The sequence below is a fragment of the Falco biarmicus genome, chromosome 8 (assembly GCF_023638135.1).
Source record: "Falco biarmicus isolate bFalBia1 chromosome 8, bFalBia1.pri, whole genome shotgun sequence".
Taxonomy (NCBI): domain Eukaryota; kingdom Metazoa; phylum Chordata; class Aves; order Falconiformes; family Falconidae; genus Falco; species Falco biarmicus.
Window position 1 is genome coordinate 60,335,391 of NC_079295.1, and position 12,147 is coordinate 60,347,537.

Here is a 12,147-nt window from a genome sequence, read left to right on the forward strand (position 1 = left end):
TCACAGAGACTGGCACCCGGTTCTGTTGTCCACCTGGTGCAAAGGGCGAAGTCTCTTGCAGACCAACTGGCGCCTCTTTCGATATGTGATGTTGCACGGCTCTTTGGAACTGCAGTGCTTGTTAATGGGTTAAATACCGCATACTTTATTTTCCAGCAAGGTCTTTGATCAAAAGCCTGGTATGCATCTTTGCTCTTCCTTTTATCTGTGAGTTTTTGTGCAGTCACTTACTTGTTCCAGCTCTGTCTGTGTGCTCAGACCATCTGGCACGGCTCACCTGCCCGTCAATGTGTGCTGCTTTCAAGGGGGAAAATTATTAATCACAATCTGGATGGTGAGGGGATTAGGGATTGGTTTTATTTCAGCTCCGGAGCTGACAGTTCTACAGGTAGATAGTTCTTCAGAGGTTTCTTATCAACCCTTTGCAGTATTGTCTGATGGGTGTGCGAGGAAAGGCAGCCAGAAATCCTGAAGGGCCGAGCATCAGGGAGGAGTCAGGGCAGTGGTCCTTGGCAGCTCAGCCTCCGCAGTCCCTCGCTGCGGGCCCGCTCGGAGGCTGTCATGCTGCAGGAACCTTGCAGTGCTAAGGCTCGCTTTCTTTAGCACTGCTGGGCTTCAGACAGTTGTCCTTGGAACGAAATCCATTTCCCTGGGCTTTGCTACATTTTGCAGGTTTTGGCAACTACAGACTGTCAATTTTAAAAAAAGACATGTGTTTGTGGTTTTTGTTTGTTTGGTTTTTGACGGTAACCCTAATATTTTAACATTGCTTCAACAATTGTAGCTTTTTAAAAATTGGAGTGATTATTTACAGAACATTTAAGGAAGGATTCTTTTATCCAAAGAACGAGTCACACGTGAGACATGCTCAGTCCTAAAAGTAACCTGAAAAGAAAAGCCTAATAGTGGTTTCCATGAACTGCCACCTGTGGGAATTTTTTATATTTATAATCTTGTCAGGTATCTGTGCGCTTTGTGACCACGTCTGTTTGGCTGTCAAGGAGATCTTTTTTCCTGTTGTACATGTGGAGGCATATTACAGTTGTTGAAGGTGCTTGCTGACTGTGAATGGTGAGAGACACTGAGAAATGTTTTATGCCTGAAGCAGCTGCCTCTGAGATGCCCGTCCCTCGCCTCCCTTCACAAACCACCTTGCATGCTTAGCAGGGAAGTCACCAGAGAAAGTTTACCTTGGTGGTGTAGGGATTTTTTAAAAAAACTTTTAAATATGAACCATCATTTTGTTTTCTCTGTCTGGTCTCTTTTTTTGTGAAGCACCTGCAGGATAAATTGGCAGTGTCATTTAAATGACATGGGGTTTTGAATAGGTCTTTGGATGTGGCAAGCAGTGACATTTTGGAAACTTCACTCTCCCATAGGTCAGCAAACGCAGGTGACTTCATGGGAAAGCGTCTGGTATGACTTGCAGCAACAGTAACCAAACAGTGACATGAGAAATTGCCCTTGACTGACTATTAATATATATGAAATTAATGGGCACTGAGAATTGCATCCTTTGAGCTGTTTTGTTGTTGCTGAGTGGGCAGCAATCCTTTTTGTCTAATTAAGCTTCACTATATCACAGTGTTCAGAGTTCATTCATCTTACTGGGTTTCTTTCGTTCTAGGGTTTTCCTTTTTTAGAGAGACACTGTTATAATATATAGTAACGAACACATCGCAGTTGTGCATGGTTTTTTCCCTGTGGAGCAGGGCAGATGTTTGGTTCCCATTTTACAGAGATCTCTACATCTCAGTGTTCCCGTACACATTTATTCACATTGAAGCTGGGTATGCCAAACCCAAGATATTTGACACTTGAATATATTTGTTAGGTGGCTTTTAAAGCAGATTTCTTTTAAATACATAAAAAAATTGATTTCATGGGGATTGGGGAACCAGTTCTTTCAAGGATCTGAGCTTAAAATGATGTATTGTCTAAAGCCATAGATTAAATCTGGGCTTGAATCCTTGTTCACAGGCTCACTGGCCATGCTTCCTGCCAGTTGGACTTAGGCTTTTCCCAGTCCCTGTTAAGAAAGTGCTGACTAAAGAGCAGGCTGAAAATCATACATTTTAACTTTATATTCTCCTTGCAAGCTGAAGTATTTTTTGCTTTGTTTTTCTTTAAGCAGACCCTCTGGAGACTTGTTAAACTATGAAATGGTTAGAAAAAGGCAGCCCAAAGGCTCTAGCTAGGGGTATTAAATGTCCCAGGCAGACCTAAAATGCTGCTCAGTCTCCAGTGTAAAATATAACAAAGGGGGAAAATCTGATTTTGAGTCACCGTAAGATGACTTGAATATAATTTCTAAATTTCTAGGTATTTTTCGGATATCCCAATTATATGTGTGCAGAGAAACGGATGGTATTGACATCTCCATGGCAACCCATTGGAGTGTTTCAGATACTGACCTGCAGGTCATAAATTACTGAAGCAGAATATTTTGGAAGGCTGGCAAAATCTATCAGTCTGCTGCAAAATGTACAGGCAACAGCACAGCAACAAAATACATATGAGAAAACACAGGCTTTGGGATAAAGTCTGGGCTGAAAGTTCAGTGGAAGTTTTATTTAAGACTCCACTGGTGGTGAGTAACACCAAGACAGCCCTGAGGGTTAGTTTCTGCCATTTTTTGGCTGTGGATCTGGTTTGTATTTGTGGCTGGATGTGTGATAGTGGTGGGATGATTGTAAAGATGTTGTAGCTACTCCTATTATGCTTTTATTAGAGGTGCTAGCGGACTTCAGGAGAGCCTCATGTGGCTGCTTTCATGCTGCTGTTACACTGGCTGCTGGCGATGGCGGTAGGGTGTGGGTGGAAGGGCACACGGCCTGAATTAGTTAAGCCTTAGATCTATGTGGAGGTGTTTACCAGTCCGTAATAACTGATTGCCTGCTCTTCCATTTGGGACCCTCTTGTCAGATGTCTCACAGAGAATTAAATGGCCTTCTGTGCTGCTGAAACCCTGGCGGAAAGCACCGGCAAAGGGCAGAGCGTTCTTTGCAAGGAAACCGGTCTGTCTAAGCCCTGAAGATTTGCAGCAGATAAGATTGATCACACTAGTAGGGTTTACAGTCCTTATGGGTCTCAGGTCAGGCAACTGGAAAGCCAAATGTCTCTGAAGCGACGGTGTGGGGGTTTCCAGGAATCTCTTGGAGAAAGAATCCCTTAGCTAAAAGGCCATGTTTCTTCCTTACACTTACTTCTTTTTAATTTTTTTAAAGTTTTTAAAGGAGAGCTCGGAGTCTTTGCAATGTGAGATGGAACTGTACTCCCACCAAATAATTTACAGTGTCTTTCAAAATCCCTGTAGGCAATGCATGTTATGTGATAGCTAATTCTCACAGACCTTATATGAATGCATTTTCTGGGAACCGCCTTTGTAATAATAAATTACTGGTTGGCAAGTGGGTAAGGTTCAGCCAAGCCATGCACTTGATCCCGTTCACACTGATTTTAATGGAAAAGTTCCCAGTGAGCTTAGTGGGGGCAGACCCAGTGCAAGGCTGTGGGAAACTGGGTGGCGGAATTTGCCTGAATTGCAAAGTGCCTTTGTCTGCCTCTGTTTTGATTAATTTTGTACATTCTGGATTTTTGTGATTTACTTTGAGATTCATTTGAACACATTGAAGCTAATCTCTAACTTGAGAGAGCTAATTCTAATGTTAAAAATCAAGCATTGAGAATATGACCTATGTCTTCCTAATGATGGAGTGTATCCATTGATGTGATGAAATGGACCCAGGTGTTCCTAACAAAGACACACCACACTTCACTCTTTGACACTGCTTTTATGTCTGTTGAGAGACAGCAACATTTTTCATTGTTCATGAAAAATTATCAGTGTCCCTTGGAAAATATTCTTATTTTTTACTGGTTTTTTTCACTGTGTTGCTTGCATAGACTGTACGCTTGTACGTGCTGTTTTATAGTTGCAACAGATGTGCTTTCACCACTTAGCACACAGGCTTGTGACAATGTCATACACATTAATGTAATTTGCTCAGAATTCAGGCAGAGTCTTTTTTCTGTCTTCAGCAGCTCGGCCACCAAGAATTGATTTTTTTTATTATTTTTTTTTCTCTCCCCACTTACGCTTTGTTGTTACCCTTCCTCATGTCAAGAAACACATAATTAGTTCCAACCAGTTCAACCAATTTGTCGCTAATGAATATGATAAGAAGCTTCCAGATCATAAGCAACCAAGTTATATGTCTTGGGATTTCAGTGCAAGCTGCTCCTTTTTCTTTTTAATGAGTGCAGTCTTGCTTCCTATCACCTGCTTAGGTACGCCTTCCTCCAGTGTTTGGTACAGATGCATTCAGGGCTGGGATGTAATTTTGTTAAGCTCTGTCAGTAATAATCATGCCTCCATTCCTTCTGGTGCTTTCTGATTATATAATTTTCTGAATTTTCATTGTACAGCCCTCTTTTGGGATATGTGCTTCACTGTACTTAATCTCATTGTTCCATTCATGCTTTGTTTTTAATCCAATTTGCAGGACATACATAGTGCCTTCCTTTCCCATAGTACTTTCCAAAAATCACTGCCTTGTGGTCATGTAGCAGTACCTTCTTCTCATCCCTCTGCTCCAATTTTCTGAAAAATGCTCAAGTGATTTCAATAATTGATTGAATTAGCATTGGGCTCTTCTTCTGTATGTTTCTTCCGTTCACCAAAACTATTCCAACTCTACAGTGTGACTGTAAGAAGCCTAAAATTTTTACTTCTTTTGAAAATTCCTAAAATTTTAACAACTGTTGTTACTGGTTTGTCATTCCAATTCTTCTGTTTTTATCTCATCCAGCTGAGCCACTTCTTTTTTTTAAGGAACCAGTCATACCCCCTCAATATTTTGACCACTGTATACCAAGATGTCATATTGCATGAGGCCTTTGCTGCTCTCATTTTATTTTCTTCCAATTTATAGTGAAATTGTTGGAAGAATTTGATATAATTGTGCTAGCACTTAGGAGGATTTGTTGTTCATGGGCAAATTCAGCTTGAAACACAAACCCAAAAGGTGATCCTTGCTCCCCAAATCCTAAAATATCCACTAAATCTAAGCAAAGCATATCTCAGTTCTGTTACAGCTGAAAAGGGGAGAAACACGCTTCCCTGTGTGCTAACGCCAAAAGCATCTTGCAGTATTGGTCTCTCTCCATTCTTCCAGAAGTCACTGTCGTGTGCAGGTACCTTTCTCACTTCCATTATAATAAATGTTCAAGTTTTTCAAAACAAATTTCAAGTTCTTTAGATAACCAGGAGAAATTACTGTCTTCAGCCTGTATAGAAATGGATCTCAAGAAGGTAATTTTATTGGTTTCAGGATCTGAGGGATCAATAAGGCACCTACACACTTGGAAACTCCTGGCCTGACCTCTGCATACACGTTTGGTGCTCTCCTCGTTTCTCCCCCTCACTATCACCTTGATGACAAAGTCAGGGTAAACCCTCAGACTTCATTTATCTTTTTGCTCTTATAAACCGCAAAGTGATTAACAGTATGTTTCAGAAACACCACCAAGAACTCGGGGTGAATTTCCTTCCCTTGGAAGCGCTGAGCTTGGGCTGCAATAGGGGGCTGCTGTGCAAATCCAGGCTGGGGTCTGCTCTCCCTTTGCAGAGCGGTCTAAAGGCACACACCGCTGCTTTCATTGCTTGGTGCTCTCACCCTTTGCCAGAAGAAAACTTTCGTGCTTAGAGTACATACACGTAGTGCCCTGTTGCTGCCGGCTGAGGGGCTTGTGTTGGCTCCTGGGCAGACTGGGTGAGGGCAGCGGCACAACTCACCTTATTGCTGGGGAAGAGCAGCTCTGGTGCACGCTCCGTGCACGATGGTTCCCTGCCAGGGTGCTTGGTAGGCAAGGTGGAACGGCACGTAGCAGAGTGAGGAAGCAAAGGAGGAGTGCCATTTAGTGTCTGGTTGTGGAGAGAACTGTATGCTTGCAATATGTTTTGCCTTCTGCTGGCAGTCCTGGTGTGAAAAGCAGCATAGCTTAATTAAGCAGTGTCAAGAGACTCGATTCTTCCAATCTGCCTTCCAATCTGAAGTGTTGTTCTTTGCTGATATAGCTGTATCTTGCAAGAAGTCTGTATCCTTATGGCTAAATGATCGAGCTTCATGAAGAATTTCAGTGTCACCTGCTTTTTGATGTATTTTAATGAGACTTGGACAAATCTGTTAGGCCCTGTGGACTGTCACTCTGTCCAGGATTTTCCAAACAGGGATCTGTGTGTGCTTTGACCACCGTGAATCTGCGCTGTCCAAGTCATGTGGGACTTAATCTGCAAGATGTATGGGACTTGGTGTGCATGTCCTGCACCACTGGTCTACCTGCACACTGTCAACCCAGTACATACCAGTTGTGTCCTGCTTGCTGTGTGTGCTCAGGAAATTTTAGAGCGTGCTCTGCACATGTGACACTGTGCAGGAGGACATCTCAAATTTACTGGGTACATGTGTGGCTCACTTGTTCCAGTACATTGCAGCTGCACTAGATTTATTGTGCATATGAAGTTGGTTACCTCATGACCAGTGCTCTTGCATGGAGGAGTCGTCCAAAACACCAGTACATTGGTCAGACATCTGGACATCTAGAAATGTGAGACAAACAGCCAGTGTTCTCTAATTCCACCTGGGCAAAATTTCTGGGAAGATAAAGAGCAGAAGTAGGAGGGAGCCTGGATGAACAAACTAATGTCAAAACCTTAGTCTCAAGGATGTACTGTTCTCAAGAGCTTTGTTAGGATCGTGTTTGATAAGAATCAAGTTTCAGTGGTTTTTGGATTGTGTTGCTGAATAAGATGAAGCTTTCTTTGTTAAACTAAAAATGAAGAATACAAAAGGAACTTGGTTTTGGGTAAAGATTTTTTTTGTTACTAGAACCATCTTCCCCTGAAATATGGAAGATCCTTTCCAAATGTAAAAGTTATGCAAACATGTCTGAATATAGAAGTGAAACTGGAAAGCAGTGGGTTTCTTTTGCCAGTTTTGCAAGAAGCCACCCACAAAGGTATATCTTGTTTTTTTCTGTTTCTGGTTTCGTATTTTTTTCCCCTCTGGAAAAATACAATAAATTTTGTCTAAATTAAGAGCCTATTTTGATTTTATAATCTTTCTTATCAAAGCAGGAATGAAATGTAGTTTGAATTTTCCAAGTGATGCATAATTAGCTGAAGGAAAACAAAATTAAAGAAGGAAGTTGAAAATTTGGTGCAAATAGTGTATCACCAAGGCTCTAAGTTCTTGATCTGACAGGCTCATACATACCAGCCTTTCTCTACATGAGTGTGGATAAGCATTCATTCAGATCATATGGTTGAAGGCATTTTCCTTGCTGTTAGTTGGTTTTGGCTGTACTTTTCTCCTAGCTTTGAGTGTTTGATAATGGTTTGCTGAATTAAAACGAAAGTCCTGTTTTGACTTGCTATTTCCAATCTGTTTCTTGACCGTTGGTATTCTCAAATTTTACTCGTCTGGAGAGGCTGTTACTTTCCATTCTGCATATTCACTTCCCCTGACCAGTTAGGTAGGAAATGTGCTTAATTTCTGTGTAACGCAGGATTCCCCGCGGAGGGATGCTTTGCAATGGTTACAAACAATTCCTCTCTCTTTGCATCTGTCTCTGCCTCGCGCCGCTCTGCATACCATCTGATGTATGATTTTTCAGTGCAAGCAAAACCTTGGAAATGTGGGTAGAATGTGAGATGTTTATCGTTCTTTATGATTCAGAAGCCAAATACTCCAGATCTTTGAGGTCACTTGTATAGCAGTATCAGTATCCACTGTCTACTATGGAAACTATCTCTCCGGTCCTTCAGTACGCCCCAAGCCTGTCTACCGCCACTCCTGCGCATTGTTCAGGCTTATTTAAAGAATTCCAGAGAAAGAAATTCAACAAGTTGTGCTTGGAGCCTACATTTTAGTCTAAATGATCTCACTGCTTAAAAATATTTTCTTGGGTCTAAGGTTTAATAATTTTTCACAATTTATCCTTTGTGGCTAACCCTCCCCCACTTTCTTCTTAAAATTCCTTCCCTTCCATGTGCCAGTGTTTTCTAGACACATAAGCTGTTATCAGGTTGTCTCAGCCATCTTTCAATCAAGATGTACTTTTTAGTTCCTGTAGATGATTATTTTTTTTCTTCATCTTTATGTAAATACAAAAATCGTACTAATGTAACCTCCTGTAGTTAAAATGATGCAACTGTGCTTGTGTTGTTGTGTAACTTACTTCTGTGGGAAGACAAATTCTGCTTGGGATAAGGCACCTTTATCCCACTACCCACACTGTTGCTTGTACTGATGATAATCATCGCTCAGAAGGTAAGTGATCTAGGACAATAAACCAGAAGGATGCCTTTAAGTGAACAAAGATTTCCACACCCTTGAAGAAGAAAAATAAAGCAAATGGGTAGGCAGCTTGGCAACGTAGTCATCGGCTGAGTAAATGTGTGTCCTTGAGCAGAGTTCATGTTCTGCTGTGGTTTGGTGGTGTTTGGAAGGAGGAATGACTCTTATTCATATGTTTGTATTCCTGAATAAGTCTCAGTGATTAAAACATCCTGACAGAGCAGAGCTGTTTTTTGTACATTCAGAACTGGGACAAAGCAATATTCAAATGTGGAGGACTCTGTTAATCCTGCAGTGCTGTCCTGACACTGGGTGTAGTTATTTTCTTTAAGGGATACTTTTCTAGAAGTGTTGTGGCTGCATGGTGTTAGAGTGGCATCACATCCTGACTTTGACTTAAAAAAGTTCAGAGTTACCGAATACAATCACAAACAAAAACCGTAATAACGCAGGTGTTGAATTCCGAGGTCTGTGTCATACAGAGCTATGTAAGAGATACTGAGTCGATGACTTTCCTCAATTACACTGGTGGTGGGCCAAAACCCTCCAAAGCCACTGACTTCGTTGACATTGCACTAAATATCTACCGGCACAACTGAGAGTTGACTCTAGCCCCACCTCTTTCTTTTCCATGTGCTAGATTGTCTCCAAAAATGGGGAGAATGTTGTTCTCTGCAAACAGAAAAGTAGATCATGAATGTCTGTGCTGCGGTATATACGAACCAAAACACAGGAACCTGTGCCAGAAAATTCCTAGCTAATATATCCAACCTGTTTCTTTAAATGGATTGCTCAGCAGTTCGCTGAGGTCCTTGCCAGTTAAATCATGAATGTCAGCAGGAACTGGTGGGAATTAATGTTACAAAAAGGGAGCTCCACTGTTCAAGGTAATGAAAAATCCAGAAGTGAGCGGCACTTGCTAACATCCACACGTTTTCTCTCATCCAGCACTGCTGTGCTGCAGCAGTTTGGCAATGGGGATAAGACTGAATCTATGTGAAGTTGAAAGCAATAATTTTATTCACCCAAGTGCTTTGAAAATTATTTTTTGCTTAACAAATAATTGGAAAGTCAAAAATTGACAGTCAAAAATGACACCATGCCAAATGAAGGCTTCTACCCAAAAGATATTAGAGAATTTGGGACAATCAAAGCTTTGTGAAGCTGTGGCTCCTCTGAGCTTACTGGGAACTTTCCCAGGGACTCCCATTTAGTAGAGTATTATGGTATGCTTTTGGCATGTAAAAGTACATCTCATTGATTTTGCGAAGCTATTCCCTCGTTTGCTGCTCTTTAGTGGTACTGAAATAACACTGTGTTGCAACGAGAGATGGGACTTCTCAAGGACTTTGTCCAACAAAACTGTGAAGGAGATAGAAGGCACTGATGGAGGTGGTGTTCACTGTGCATCTCCAGAGGTCTCTGAGGGCTAAGGGTAACAAAGGAGCTGAAGATGCTTGGTACCCCACAGTACTACAATTTATAAATCTTAGAATCATAGAATCGTTCAGGTTGGAAAAGACCTTTAAGATCACTGGGTCCAACCATTAACCTAGCACTGCCAAGTCCACCACTAAACCATTTCCCCAAGTTACATGTCTATACATCTTTTAAATATTTCCAGGGATGGTGACTCCACCACCTCCCTGGGCAACCTGTTCCAGTGCTTAACTGGCTTTTGGTGAAGAAATTTTTCCTAATATTTAATCTAAACCTCCCTGGCACAACTTCAGGCAGTTTCCTTTTGTCCTCTTGCTTACATCTTTGTTTCTGTCTTCTACTACTGTTTTCCATGGCTCATCTTTAACAATGCCAGAAGTGTTCTGGAGGTTGGCATAGAACAGCCATGCCCAAGAGATAAAGGTCAGCATCTCAGCAATAGTTGTGCTGTCCTCAGCCATTGCCTGAACATGGAGTAGATTAGTGAGGCTTCCACAGAAAGAGAAACTAGCAGTAGGCTTCTAAGGACAGGGAATATCTGAAAAATGGTCCAAAGTAATAAATCCTTTCTTGTTTCTAGAAATCGCACAGTAAAAATCTGTGTTCGGTACTAATCATTTATTAAGTTTTAGGTGTTTTGATGTAAGTACCATTTGGTTATCTTTGACTGCTTTGTAAGTGGCTCTATTGCGCTGACACTGAGAACCAAACCTCTGTTGATATAGTGTCTGTGGCCTCAATTTGATTGATCTGAGCGTACTTTCCAGTATAAATATTTTTTATTACCAGTAATAAAAATATAAATATGTATATGCAATAATGCTGTTAGTACATCATCTGCATTTTGTCCCCATTAGATGTTGGCACCACGAGTTTTTTGCCCAAGGGCAGGGCAAGCTGGCCAGGGCTGGCTCGGTGCTGCTGACTTGGGCAGCTGCTGTCCTTGTAATCCTGGAAAAATCTACCTAAATCCTCCAAAGTTTCATGCTCCCTGCATGAGACTGGGTGTGAAATTTTAATTTGCACTTGTCAGTCTGAAGTAAGGGGAAAAGGGAAAGCAAAGGAAAAAAAGCAAGGCATATGATAAATTTCACACTTTTGCCTGAACAAAGCAGCGCGGTACTTTTCTCCAGGCGTCTCAATGAATGTCTATGTGGGCAGTTTGAAGCTGGTGGTTTATCTTGAGAGATGGCAGAGTTGTAAGCAGAGTGGGTAGAATCAGCTATCGTTGATGATGCTTCCTATTATTGAATTCTGATTTAATTTTCCTAAAAAACTGCCAAACTTCACTGGTTTGGGCCACATTTTTTTTATGTCAGGTGCCTGCCACGGCCAAGTTACACTGGAGACTTCAGCCAGATTGGCTTTTGGCAATGCTGTTGAGGTCCTGCTTGATGAATGGAGTAAACAAGGCTCCCCAGGGGAGCATCTGCTTGGGATTTTGTTTTCTTTTTGCTCTCCAGAGTATCCCTTCATGCCTTCATTCCTGATCCCTTTTCAGATCCTGCCCTGATGACTGAACTTCCTCCAGGCTTTTCCCCTGACACTAATCACTGCTGTGCTTGAACGTTTCCCAGCCATTAATGCATCTGTTTTCATAGCCCTCCACGAGAAGAGAGTATTTTTTCCACATCTTACAGAGGAGGGAACCGAGTAACCAGTGGTTAAAGCTTAAGCTTTCCTTGCATTCTGGCTGGCCCATTTGAGGCACCTTTTTTAAAGTGATTTAAACACGTAAAACACACTGAGCAACTGTAATGGCCACTTGCAGATAGAAGAGATTGAGGCTTTTGAAAATCAAAGGTTGATATTTCAAGCTGGATCGCTTGATGAATGAAGTGGTACCTGTAAGGGAAAATCTTTGTGGTGCAGGTGATAGGAGTAGAGTTCAGTTCTCCAGCACATCACTTTGTATTCCTTCCTTAGATGCTTTTCAGCACACTTCTCATCTTTTGCAACAAGTGATAAAAGAGATTCCACAGAAAATTATTCACTACCCTCTTCTGATTCATGTCTACACATGCTTATAGTTTGTGTGGTCAGGGGTTCAGTGGAAAAAAATGAGTATGTGAGCATCTCGTTAAATAAGCATCATAATACATAAGCGCTGGTGACCAGGGTTAAGGTTGCACAGGCATTAATTAAGGTATTTCCAGTAAGCAGCCTCTAAGGCTGAGAAAACATTTGACACTGCTGCTTTAGAAATGCTATTTAAACGTGGGATTTCTATTTTTTCTGTATTAGAGAGCTGAAGGACAATCTGTACTTAATGCAGTTTCCTACTGGACTTGCTATGATCCAAAGTGTTTTCTGATGGATGCTTGGGCAGTGATTGATTCCTGAAATA

At 41.5% G+C, this 12,147-nt stretch overlaps 1 protein-coding gene across 2 annotated transcripts in view; it reads left to right on the forward strand.

Moving 5' to 3' along the window:
* Positions 1-12,147, forward strand: part of ADAMTS2 (ADAM metallopeptidase with thrombospondin type 1 motif 2) — a 261,263-nt gene that overhangs the window by 152,911 nt on the left and 96,205 nt on the right. The window lies entirely within an intron of this gene.